Source organism: Pteropus medius, unplaced genomic scaffold (assembly GCF_902729225.1).
Source record: "Pteropus medius unplaced genomic scaffold, Ma_sr-lr_union100, whole genome shotgun sequence".
Classification (NCBI taxonomy): domain Eukaryota; kingdom Metazoa; phylum Chordata; class Mammalia; order Chiroptera; family Pteropodidae; genus Pteropus; species Pteropus medius.
Window position 1 is genome coordinate 2,801,050 of NW_024351543.1, and position 13,310 is coordinate 2,814,359.

The 13,310-nt window shown below is 34.4% G+C and overlaps 1 pseudogene; it reads left to right on the plus strand.

Moving 5' to 3' along the window:
• Window positions 1-8,787: 8,787 nt before the first annotated feature.
• Window positions 8,788-12,950, plus strand: LOC120586617 (alpha-1,3-mannosyl-glycoprotein 4-beta-N-acetylglucosaminyltransferase B-like; annotated as a pseudogene).
• Window positions 12,951-13,310: the final 360 nt, after the last annotated feature.

Genomic DNA, 13,310 nt, shown 5'->3' on the forward strand with positions numbered 1-13,310 from the left:
AAAATTACATTAAATGTTAATGAACAAAATATTCCATGTGAAAGTCAAAGATAAAAGTTATATAAAAAAGACATAATAACAAAAGTTATATAAAAAAATTTTATGTGTAAAGATAGAGAAGTTAAAAGAAAATGTAGAAAAAAATATTCCACTTAAACACTAAGATTAATAAATCTTAACTTTAAGATTTATATTGTTAATATACCAGTTAAACTAAAATTAAAAAATTAGTGAGTTTATCTTAGTATCAAACTAAGTTGACTTCGAGAGAAAAAATATTACTAGAGTAATAGGAGAACATTTCATAATTACAAAGGAGTTTATCCATCAAGAAGTCATAATTATAAATGTGTATGCACCCAATTCACAGAATTTCAAAATGCATGAGGCAAAATTGACAGACTAAATGGAGGAGACAAATCCCCATTTGCAATGAGATTTTATATAACCATTAACCAAAAACTATGTGTATAATTCTACCCCAACAACCGCACAGTCTTTGCATATGCATTTGAACCATTCATCAAAATAGACCACGTGCTAGGCCATAAAAAGATCTCAAAAATATTAAAGAATTTAAATCATATAGAGTATATTCTCTGGATACAAATTAGAAAATAATTTTTAAAAAGCTATATAGAAAATTCTAAAATATTTGGATTTAATGAGACATTTCGAAATAACCCATGAGTCAAGAAGAAATCACAAGGGAAATGAGAAAATATTAAAAAATAAATTATAACAAAAGACAGTATATCAAAATCTTTATGATTCAGCTAAAGCTCTACATTTCTAGTTAAAATGTTTATAGGAAAGAGGAATGGTTTAAATTAAATGACAAAAATTTCTACTTTAGAAACTAGACAAAATTAGTAAATTAAGCCCAATGTAAATAGAAAAAAAAATTAACAAAGGTAAGCAGAAATTAGTAAAATATAAAAGAAACAGTCAAAATGTTGAAAGTGAAATCATTAAAAAGATTAATAAATTTAACTAATTTCTAGCACAATTTATCAAAAAAGTACAGAAAATGCAAATTACCAACATCAAGAACAAAAAGGAGACATTACAAGAGATTCTACAAATAAAAAAATAAGCAACTTTATGCCAATACATTCAACAAGTTAGATAAAATGGACAAATTCTTTGAACAATACACTTACCTAAGCTGACACAACAAGAAATGGATAATATAAATAGTCCTGTGACTATAAAATAAATCGAGTTCATTATTTAAAATTTTGCTACAAAGTTACTCCTGGCTCAGATGATTTCTATAAAATTTTATCAAGCATTTAAGTAAAATATCATGCTAATTTACATAATTTTTCCAAAAAAATGAAGGAAAAAGACATTATTCAACCAATATAATTTTATATCAAAACTTGGCAAAGATATTATAAGAAAAAATGTAAAGATCAATATTTATTATGATCACGTATACAAAATCCTTAAAAATATAGACACATTGAGTATAAATACATACACACACACACACACACAGAGTAATGCATCATGAACAAAGAATTTTATCTCAGATATGCAAATGTAGTTCAACAATTTTAAAAAACAATTAATAAAATTTGCCATACTAATAGAATAAAGCAGAATAAAACAATCATAAATCTATGTAGAAAACTACATTAGACAAAACGAATATAGATTCTGAATTAAAACTCAGCAAATTAAGAACAGAAGGAAACCTCAACATGGTAAAAAATATTTACAAAAATCCTACAGCTAACAGCAAGCATCCTTAATTGTGAAATTCTGTATGCTTTTCCCTCACCTCTCAGAGAAGGCAAGAATGCCCTCTCTCATCATTTGTATTTAATGTCTATTACTAGAGGAAAAATTCCCTCCTGTACAATAAGGCAAGAAAAAATAAGTAAAAGCTTAAAGATCTAAAAAGAAGAATTAAAGCTGTTACTTGTGGACAAATGATTTGTATATGTAGAAAACTCATGTAATCTACAAAGAGACTAGAACTACTATGTAAATTTAACGAGACTGCAATATTTGAAGTCAATTCACAAAACTCTAGTGTTTACATAAGCAATGAAACAGAAAATAAAATAAAAACGAATTTACAATATGGTCAAAAATATTAAATACAGAGGGAAACAAATCTATTGAAAAATATGCAAGTTTTCTGCAATGAAATTGTAAAATGTTGCTGAGAAATTTAAAAGACTCAAATAAATGGAGAGCTACACCTATATTCACTGAAAAAACTTAACATTTAAAAAATTTTTTTCTTCCAAATTGATCTACAGATTTAATGCAATACCTATCGAATTTCCAGCAGGTCATTTTGAAGATATTGGCAGGCTGATTAAAAAGTCTGAGTAGAAATGAGAAGAATCTAGAATAGCCAAAACAATCTTTTAAAGAAAGTTAAAGTACTTAACACTATCTACTTCAAGATTTACTATAAAGCTACAATAAACAACACAGTATAATAATTGACTTAAAGACATAATACACAGATCAATGGAAAAGAACAGAGTCCAGAAATAGAACCACACAGATAAAGTCGATCGATCTTCAAGGCAAGGCACCTACTTCATTCAATGAAGGAAAGAAGAGTGTTTTTAACAAATGGTGCTAAAACAACTCAATCCTTATACTCTATAAACAAAATATTAATTTGAGATGAATCCTAGACTTAAACTTATAAAGCAAAGAAGGAATTAAGAATAACATTTTTGGAACCTTGGGAATAGGCAAAGATGTTTTGAGCATGTTTGAAAGCAGATGTTTTCAAATGATTTCAAAATCAGCAACTCTAAAAAAAGTAAATTTAATTTCATCAAAATTAAAATTACATCTCATTAAAAGAAATATTATTAAGAAAATCAATAAACAAAAAATAGACTAGATAAAAGTTTTCATAATACGTATACTTTACATCTCATATCCAGAACATATAGAGAATGCCTATAAAGCAATACAAAAAGGCAAATGACCTAATTATAAAATGGGTAACTTCAACAGATATTTCACAAAAGAAATATAAACGGCCAATAATTTCATGGAAATGTGTTCAAAATGTCTAAAAAGATTGTAAAAGAATGCTCATAGCAACTTTTCTGTTCATAATTATACAAATATCCATCAACAAGAGAATGAATAAACAAAATAAGTTATAGTCATGCAATAAAATACTATTATGTAATAATAAAATGAGAAACTGTTGATATAGGTCACAATATGAATAAATTAAAAAAATTATGAGGAGGAAAAGAAATCAACTACAAAAATATATATTAACTCAATTATTTTATTTATATAATTTCTAAGAATAAACAAAACTAACCTATGGTGGGTAGGCAGACTGAAGGTTGGCCATAACGTGGCATGAGGGAATTTTCTGGGACAGTGTAAATGACATCATTAAGAAAAAGAATAGGTAAGACACACACTAAGAAAAAGTTTTCATAATACGTATACGCGACAAAGGACACATATACAGAATATTCGTTTTCTATACAAGTTTATATATGGATACAAAAATGCTAAAATCAAATTGAATGCTTAAAATCTGTGCATCCTTTTGTTTATATATTACATCTCAAAAAATATGCAGACCACCTACCAAGTGCTAGATTCTGTGCAATTCACTATAGATATAGTGGTGAACAAGGCTCTGCTCTCATAAAATTAATATACCCCAAAACAGCCTTTTTTAGGCTATTTAAGGACTTAGACCTCAACTACATCCTTCTCATTATGTTAACATAATCAACTTCTTTTTTTCTCAGTACAAAATATAGTAAAAATATGCAACATAAGAAATCAGGAGTCCTGAGTTTTATTCACATTTCTGTCCTTAACTAGCTTTGTGACCTTTAGTAACATATTTATCCTTAATATCTTTATCCGCAAAACAAGGGTATCTGTTCATTACCCTTTTAAGCCCTACAAGTGTATTGTTTTTTCCTCATTACATATGCTAAGAATGATATCATCTATTTACTATGAAGCTGTAAACTTGGGAGTGGGGGAAATTATTCATCATGAAAGAAGACAGTTTCAATTTCTTGGCCATCTCTTGCCATTCTGTGGTACTCCCACTGAGTTGATTCTTGCAACGTAAGCTAAGAGTTTGACAGAGATATTGGATTTTGGAGAAACTGAGATCTGACTAGTCTTGCTTTTACTTTAATTCTAAGTAAATTTCTATGGCTTTTTCAATTATGTTAATTTTGAGAAAGGGTGACCAACCCAGAACTCAAACTTTCAAATTAAAAGACCCCAGTTGTAGAAAGGTCTTCTTAGTTTGCCAGATGTAGAAAGATGTTTTGTTTTGTTTTGTTTCAGTTAATTAGTTAAGACTCAGAGATGAAAAGGAATATAAAATCTGTATGCCCATAAAACATTCTCTCTTGTAAATATTTAGAGAACATGCAAGAGTAAATCGCTCTTTTTATGAAGTCTACAGAGAAACATAATGCATAATTTGCTTTTGTTGTTATTTTTAAATTTTGCCTTTCACTCAAATAATACTTTTTGGTTAGAGAAAATAAATCCAACTCAATATTACCAAACCTTTACAAAAAGATCTCTTTCTGTACACCGTGCTTCTCACTTTCTCTTAGAATCTGCAATCTCTACTTTTCACTCTTCCTTCATATCCATCCAATGTCTTTCTTTCTGTGCACCACCTTCAATTTACTTCTAACAATCTTTTTCTCTATCAGCCTATACCTATAACCTCTTAACCTTTTGCATCATTTTTAACACCTCTTTCCAATATCATTAATTCATTCAGTGATTCATTCCACAAAAACTTATTGAAATACAAAAAACATATGTGAGATGCTGTCTAGTGCTAGGGATACAGTCCCTGTCATCCTGGAGTTTATAGTCAAAGAGACATTAAAAACAATTACAAGTGTGATTGTTCTTCTTTGCTAAGTCTTCTTGCAAACTTTTTAATTTGGTTTGTGAACGTGTGCTGAGATCTGCTTTTCAGTGACTCCTGGGTTCAAAGCATCAAAATATACCTAGTTTCTCTCTAAACTGCCAACTACTACTAAAATATTCTAATTGACATGTTTCTCACTTAAGAAACAGTTTCTTGGCATTCTAAAAATACATCTCCCCAGGATCTCCCTTAGTAACAAAAAGAAAACAAATAATGGGAAAGAAATGACAGGTAGGGTCATTATCCTGTTCCTTTTGTGGTTCTCTGCTTCTAACTTTTTGACTTGCATTCTCTCATTCATGTAGTCACTTATTGATTTATTCATTCACTCATTTATAAATACGAATTTAGTGCTTACTATGAGCCAGGGAGTATGCTAGATGAGTAACACATATTCATTGTCTTAGAGGAGTGCAGATTCAAAAATACTATCTGAAAACTGTTTTGGCACAAAAAGCATAACTGTCTTCACCAATTAAAAAAGTAGATTTTTTCCAGTCTGTTCAAAAAGGTGTCTTTAAAATAAATGTTAAAAAATGTAAAGGTTAATAAAAACCCACTTTTTAGTTTTGAAGACTTCCATTAAACAGTATTTGATATGTGTGTGAATGTATATGTAGAAATATATATACATATTTACCTTACATTTCTCTTAGTATCACATTCCTACAGAGGCCTTTTCAAACTACCTTTGATATAAACTACATTCTAAAACAGCCTTTAAAGTATACAAAAGATGACAGAAAATCACTTTCAGACAACATATTCCATGAAATTTTTAAAGCACAGATTTGAAATGTCTTCATCGCATCCTATAAAAATGCAAAATATGACAGCAACACATACACACACAAAATCATTCAATTTAGAAGAAGGTGGCAATATTTTTGGTTTATTTAATTCATATAAGAAATGATTATTTTATTGTTACAAATAGTAACAGCTATTCCTATTCCTCAGTGAGTACTTATTATGTTTGAAGTTCCTTTAAGGTAACAATTTATTCCATCAACCTAATCTAACAGCATATTACTAGTATTATCTATATTTTACATATGAAAAAAATCTATGGGAAACCGAGGTTAAATAACTTGACTAAATACTGAGCACAAAATATCACACCAGATAATAAAATTTGTTAGAAAAGCCACAAAACCTGCCCCAAAGAACCTTTAATAACTGACAATTATTTTTAAACAATGAATTGTAGTAAAAAGTTCTAGGTTATTATGCTGAGTGAAATAAGTCAGACAGAGAAAGATAATTACCATATGATTTCACCTATATGCTGAATCTAAGGAACAAAAAGAACAGACTCACAAATATAGAGGATAATCTGGTGACAGCCAGAGAGGAAGGAGTTGGAGGGCTGGGAGGATGGGTTGAAGGGTTAAAGAAATACAAATTAGTAGTTGATAGATGGTCATGGGGATGGGGAGTACAGCAAAGGGAATGCAGTTAGCATTAACGTAATGGCTAGATGGAGAGCCAGAGGAAAGAAACAATAATTAGGGGGATCGTTTTATAAACTGTATAAATGTCTAGCCAATGTACTGTATACTTGAAACTAATAAAATAAAAATTAAAAATAAAAATAAAAACAAGGAAATGATTACCAAAAAAAGTTCCAAAAAGGTGCTTAAGGACATAACTTTTATTCTTAACTAAAACATGACTTTGGAAAATTTTTTCTTGTCTTCACCTTCCTCTTTGCATTTTATTAATTATGAATTTCTCCTTTTCTTCCTTCTCTTCTGTGATTTAAAAGTTATAAATGACTGCTATATTCTAAAGGATTCAAGTACAGCATTTTAAACTCTAAAGAGCCAGACCCCTGCCTCTTAGAAGAAATACAGCATGCTATACTCATTTGAAAAACAAAAAAAAAAACCCACTTATTTACTTTTATGTAATTATAAACAGTTCTCTAATCTTTTCATTATTAATTGATTGTATGAAAAATTTTTCCATAAAGCCCCATACTACCTCATTTTGCATTCCCCTGAGACTTCTGTTCTGTGCCATCCCATGGAGATTCACTTTGCCCTTTATTTTTCCTGTGTCATCCTGCAGAGATTCCCTTTGTTATTTTCCCATAGTGTCCTTATCTACTTAAGCTATATGCTCCTTTCTCCTAATCCTCCTCTTATACCCATTATTTTTCAATATTATTATCCTGGTTTCTTTTGACACAAAGCCTTAAAAGCCACTGCTTATATCTGTCTGTGTTGCCAACTTTTCATGTCCCTGTCATTAGCGACACCTTAAATCTCTGACAGCAAATGTCAAAATCTCCCAAACTGCACTGTAGGCCAACTTCAGCTAAATTTAATAAAGTATTGGGCAACTCTGATTAAAATAATTGGTACTTGTGGAACTACATGGTATTGATGGGGTCTAAATCCAAGATCCTGGCTATCTCAAAATACAGGCTTAACTTTGCATATCATCTCTAAACCAAGTTAATTGTTCTTAGTATTTTGACCAACAATTTTATTGTCTACAGATGAACGGAAGATTGGTTTTAGTCTGCTCTCCTAAAATTTTAAGTATTACCATAGTTCTATCCCAAATAATAGAGTTGGAAAAGAAAATAGAAAAGGTTAGAATTTAAAAAATACTTAAAAGTCTGCTTAGTGCTCATTCTCTACCAATTACCAGCAAACTTTTGACTTTTACTTCCTAATTTTAATATACTTTATTAGAGACAAAGCTCTCATTCTCTCCTCTATTTTTTATTCTGTTGGCATTTTAAAAATATTCTTTTCCTTCCTTTTTAATTACTAATAAATATTGAATAAATTTCCTTTTGCAATAGGGATTCCAAATCCCTATTTGGAATCTTTGAAAGCAGTACCTGTAGAATTGTACAATTTAGCTATAAAATCTCAAAACTATTTTTTAAAATGTTTTCTGAATCTTGGTTTAAAAATAGGTTTTTGTCTTCTTAACCTTTAAAAATGGTTTGAAATGTAAAAGGACAAAGTGATCCTTAAATACAGTCATAGTCACATCTGCCAGAAGCTAAAAATATCTCATTGGTTTACCAGGCTAAAATTGTAGCCACTATGAAGTCCTAATGTTATTGTGAATGCCCTATGATGGGTTACATGGGTAAAGTAATGTGTTTGTAGAACTACATGGTAACTCAAAGAGACACTGATATACTTTACTTCGCACTTTTGTTCCAGATGCCGGAAGGAAACATTTAATCCATCGAATTTGATCCATAAAAACTGTCTTAATAATATTTGTAAGGACTTGAATGACATTTTCCTTGGTTCCAGCTCTTCTATTCAGCCATACTTTATCCTATATTTTTAAACTGTGCCTTTGGAGACATACTCTTAGTGCCCAATGCGTCAAGTTCATGATTTTAAAAATGAATTTTGTTCCAAATAATTATGACTAGAAATTCTCTCGGCTCCTTGCTGGGCCCTGAGCTGTAAAGCAGTTGTTTGAATGGGGACTATCAGACTTCATTTACCCAATATCTTTCCTAACTGCTTTCATCTCCCAAATTCCTACCATGATTCAGAAGTTACCGGGTGTTACAAACAGTAACAAAGGTATAAGAATGTAGAACTCAGAGGTTGCAAAGTAAATCAGAGGGGGCCATAAAAGAGTACTAGATAAATAATGGGGCAGATTTATTTAGGGTCCCCCTAAAATTCATATGTTAAAGTCCTAACCCCCAGTACCTCAGATGAGACCTTATTTGTGAATACGATATTACAGATGTAATTAGTTAAGATGAGGTCATTAGAGTGGGCCCTAATCTGATATGAGGTCATTACGGTGGGCCCTAATCTCCATTATAAAAAGAGAGAATTTGGAATAAACACAGGGAGAAAAACATGACGGATGAAGGCAGTGATCAAGGTGAAGCTTCGACAAGCCAGTGAATGCCAAAGATTATCAGCACACCACCAGAAGCTGGGGAGGAGCACAGGACAGATTCTTCCTCACAGCCATTAGAAGGAACCTGCTTTACTAACATCATGATCTCAGACTTCTTCCTCCAAAACTGTGAGACAGTACATTTCTGTTTTTTAAGCCGCTCAGTTTGTGGTACTTTGTTATAGCAGCCCTAGCAAACTAACATAGGCAGCCAACTTGAGAGGATGACTTGCAGACAACTGGTACAGGCACGGATGTCAGAAGAGAACAGCCTGGTATAAAACTCAAACCAATGGCAGGTACCCTGGCAGAGACCCAGCTACACTGAATGACCCTTCCTCTCTGTGGCAGGGAGAAGATTAGATCTCAATTACTCAGAAATCAAGGCATTCACAAGATAGCAGCAAACACTGAGACAAAGAAAAGGTTAAATTATGTGGATAAATAGCAAGAGAAGAAGGCAAAAGCAGCTGGTTCCTGTGACAGAGAAGGCCAATAAGGCAGCAAAGTAAGGTTCTGACTTTAGAGTTTCAAATCTATCACTGACTTTATGATGTATACAGTGGAGATTACTGGAAAAAATAAGGAGTTAAATACAGATCAAAGCAGTATTAAGAAGGTTTCTATAGCAACTGTGTACAAAACACCTAGAAGTTTGAAGAGAACGAATGCAGAAAGTGTACAACTTTGGGCTCATTACTTAACTCTAGCTTCCTCATTTGCAAAATGGAACCATGCATTTAATCATTTTATTAGATTTTTGTGAGAATTACATGCGATAATCAATGTACGGTGCCTGATTTAGTAGCCCCTGGATAAATGCTAAAGGCTTAGATGTATATATAACTAGAATTCACATATTCCTTCAAATTAAATGGGAATATTAACATTTCTCCTTGTCCCTTCCTGTCAGTTCTTTGAAAGCAGTACCTGTATAACTCAGGCTTGATTTTATCCCAGACAATACTTACCCAATTATTATGTATAATGAAGAAACAGACATCTGAATTACACAGGTGAATTACAAACAAAACCATGCGGAAAAGAGAGTGCATGCTAATTCCCCTTTGCCATTCCACAGCCCCAATGTCTGTCATCCTCTCAACCTAAAGCTGAGCTCCAGGCAGAATTCATTGCAAAAGAGTCAAAACATGCTTGAAAATTTGGGTCTCATTTGCTCTAATGAGGCCTTGCTTTTCCTCAGTTTCTAAGGGAACATAAAGCGCCGAATGACATGACTCAGAGGGCAGATAACACTTCTTTAATATCTCTCCACATGCTGACCTATTTCAATATTGTGCACTTCTCAGGGATGAGAAGCTATGCAAAGACTGGAAGAAAAATACCTGAGAGGCTGCCTCCTCCTGGGACTGTTTCAGCTTTTCAAGATTCTAGGTCATCCCTTTCCCTGATATTTGGAGTTCTTTCCCATGGGAAGAGCAATCTGTTCATACAGACTTTTAAAAAAAAAAACAAAAAATCAAACAAAAAAAACAATGATTGTTCATCTACAGTCTAATAGAAACCTCACTCAAAAATAAAGCTTCATATGAAGTTTTTCTTCTTAAATTTCATCAACTAAAAAGGGTAAGGTACATTAACTTAAGGTAACCTGATTAATTTTGAGTTAAATAATTGAACGTGTCCTGAGAAAGGCATCATTTAACTGTTTACAAATGGCCAAATAGAGAAACCGAATGTTGTTGAAATTCATCTGGAATGGGTAAATTTGTTTCGGAACTGAGACGAATCCTGTGGTGATAGAGAGACTGACCAGAAAATATTCCTGGCTTCTGGTGGCCTAGCTGCTTCTGTAACAAAGAATATTGCTCTTTGAAATGATTGGATGGGGACTTCATCATGAACTGCCATCAAGTGTCAGGAAACCTCCTCTTGGTAAACATATCAAGAAACAGATGCAGGAAAATATGAATTGAGACTCACTAGGATCAGCTGCATGTTACTTTTGCAGAGATGACAGTGAGTCTTCATGTGATATGAGTGATCAACCATGGATACTCTTTCCCTAAATTAGGTTGTCTTGCAGGCATATCATGTCATAATCCCAAGCAAGTCGTTATGGCTTTTTTAATCTTACCACACCTCTGCACTGAATGTACAAGTTTCCCAGAATGAGGGACTAGGTTCGATAGGCTATGGCCTCACTGAAAAACACTATGCAGGAGACATCTGCACAATATAAAGTTTGAAAGAATGAAGTAGCTTCAGAATATGTTTTCAAGATTATCCATAAAGCCCTCTTCTTGCACCTCATTTTCTTTCTGTTTCTTTCGGATCAGAGTGTTTGCGTGTTTGGGGAGCCTCTATATGCAGGTGTCTTTGTATACATGTGTGTATATGTTGGGTTTGTATACATAGTGTTCATGCGTGTGTTTTACCTGTGTTTAGGAATAATATCACTGGCTCTTTCCAGACATAAATTTGCTATGAGGGTACTGTTTTTTTCTAAACCCTAATATGATGAAAGACTATTTCAAAAGCTGTCTACATCTGCCGTTAAAAAAGTAATAATAACTATCTTCTCAGTACTTGCTATCTCATCAAAAAGCATATTAAATAGGATTAACTTAGAAATTGAGATTAGTTATGACTTCAATTGCCATATTTTAGAAACAGTTCAAACCAGTACTATTCTGGCCATTTGATTTTTTTTTTTTTTTGAGGACCTAGAAGTCTCTTAAAACAAGGAAGACGACTTTAGCACAGCTTACGAACATATTAAGCAACATGTGCAAATGCACACAAATGAGAGCTAGTTTGCAACTCGACAGCTATTCCCCTGTTATGCAATAGTGGGGGGATATGATTGATGTTCATCTGAATACAAAGCTTTACAAAGAAGCTTGGCAGAATTTTCCATTAGAATAGAAAGGCTAACTTACTGAAAGATAAATGGTTCAAGGAAGATGCAAAATGGCAGCTGAATCAAACTGGAAAACTTGTTGCTTCACAAGATCCTATATTTCTTACATGTACAAACAAGAAAATCTTGAGGAGAAAGAAATTGTCTCAAGGTGGATGAACGCTATAATACATCCACTGTAACAATGTTCTCAAGAGATGATAGGGGATGGGTAAAGCACATTTAAATATAAGTGATATCGGGGGACTCTAAATATAAAATAGCCTGAAAAAAAAAAAAGAGTAGAAAGAAAATTTTAAAATAGGAAAAAATGGCAAAAGAACCTTGATTACTGCTTCCTAGTGATGTATGCAGAGCCTAAAGGCATCTACTACATGCAGCTGGAGGAAAACACCTAAGCTAAACCCAATACCTGAGCTCCAAGAAGAAATTCGCACTCCAGCAGCCTTCAGAGGACTGGATGATCCTGCAGTTCTCCCAGCTGGGCATCATTGGGCAGATGTTCAAGTCGCTGGATCTGAGCCTGATTGTGGAGTCCATTCTTGTATTCTACCGGGACAAGCCCATTGACTGGCTCCGGGACCATATTCTGTGGGTGAAAGTCTGCAACCCTGAGAAGAACGCGAAGCTTTGGGACCCACATAAGGCTTATCTGCGGGTCCGCTTCAATCTATCCCTCTTCCAGTTTGTGAGCACTCAGTCCTTGCTGGCTGGCGGGCAAGATCCAGAAACTGAAGGCCAAGGACTTGGGGAAGCTGGCATTGCGGGAAGAGTACTTCAACACACCAGTGGAGGTGAGCATGAGCCTCGGGACCTAGCAGCACTACCCCATGGAGCAGGCGCCCCTGCTTGGGCATTCTTCTTGCGCTTCAAAGTACGCTGCGGAGGACTTCATCCGCTTCTGCCTCTTTTGGCTGTCAGGTCCGGAGCGGTTCTTGTTCCGCAACAGGAGTAACTCTGACCACCTGGCTGCAAGCTCTTCAGCACCTCTGTGGAAGTGCTGCCCTTTGATAACCTCTAGTCGGACTAGAGAGATAGGGATGAGAGCCGCTCAACCACACTAAGGTGCCCTCAGAGCCCTGATGGCTACCGCCACATTGGCTCCTTCAACAGAGTGTGGCAGGGGGCGGGGTGGAGGCTGGCCTTCGGTCCCTGGAAGCACTGCACCTCTCCATCCAGACAGACTCACAGATGTGGGTCATTCTGATTGGCATCTTCCTTAAAAAGGCCAACTAAGACCAGGGCTTCTGAGGGTGCACTTCGCTGGCCCTGACGCCCAGGAAACCTGGAGGGCCAGGTATGGCCACCCCAGCATGAAGGGTTCTGTCTGCTGCTCTGCTCGCAGGCCTGGAGTCCCCCAGAGCTGGTGCTGCCTCGCCCACGCGGCCACAGGAGGAGGCAGGTGGTCCCCATGCTGTGCCTGAGGCTACCATGCCAACCGTAGCCTTCATACCCTGCAGCCTTGAACCAGGCAATTTTAGAAGAGTTTTTTCTTGGACGCCTTATGTCTCCAGCAGATCAGTGGAATGCATATACCGCATTATCTGCTGTTTTTATGCTTGCATACATTTGATTTTTTTCACGTAAGTCCACATC